This window comes from Penaeus monodon, chromosome 33 (genome assembly GCF_015228065.2).
Source record: "Penaeus monodon isolate SGIC_2016 chromosome 33, NSTDA_Pmon_1, whole genome shotgun sequence".
In the NCBI taxonomy this organism is placed as follows: Eukaryota; Metazoa; Arthropoda; class Malacostraca; order Decapoda; family Penaeidae; genus Penaeus; species Penaeus monodon.
The window spans coordinates 9,866,964-9,867,531 of record NC_051418.1 but is presented as its reverse complement, the minus strand read 5'-3'; positions in this window follow the sequence as shown (position 1 = coordinate 9,867,531).

Below are 568 nucleotides of genomic sequence, written 5' to 3'. Positions count from 1 at the left end.
AAAAGATTCCATATCAACTACGTAGCAAAAAATTTGGGATGTAAACGGGGAATTTCGCCTGCATGGAAGAGCCTGAAATGCAAGGGTTTCACACGGGTCAAGCATCCTAGTTTCCTTTTATTGGTCAGCAGCAATAAACAAATACATGGAGTAAAGAGGTGAGTGAAGTGAGTGGGAAGGGTAGTATAAAATTTAGGAAGACTTTGCCTGCTGTTAGTAAGCGTAAAGATCAAGAACAGTATTTTTTTTTCATTGTCGATTTAGGAAAAGAAGGAAAATCATGGGATGCCGGCAGATGGGGAGCCGAGGAGAAGAAAAGATAGAGTTCTTTCATCACGCTTAAGCTCCTGTTACTAGCACAACAAAGTAATTATGAGAAGAATGGTGTAAAGTCCTTAAGCCATAATTTTCGTCACCAGTGTGTAAGGCTATTCTAATTTCATTACTGGTACTGCTAAAGAGAACTTTTGTAGTGTTTTAATCCAATAATCTTATCTGATAGAATAATTTTGCTGTTTTAGCATAGATAAGAAAGCCAAAACAAAAACCTGCTATATTTAAATGTTTA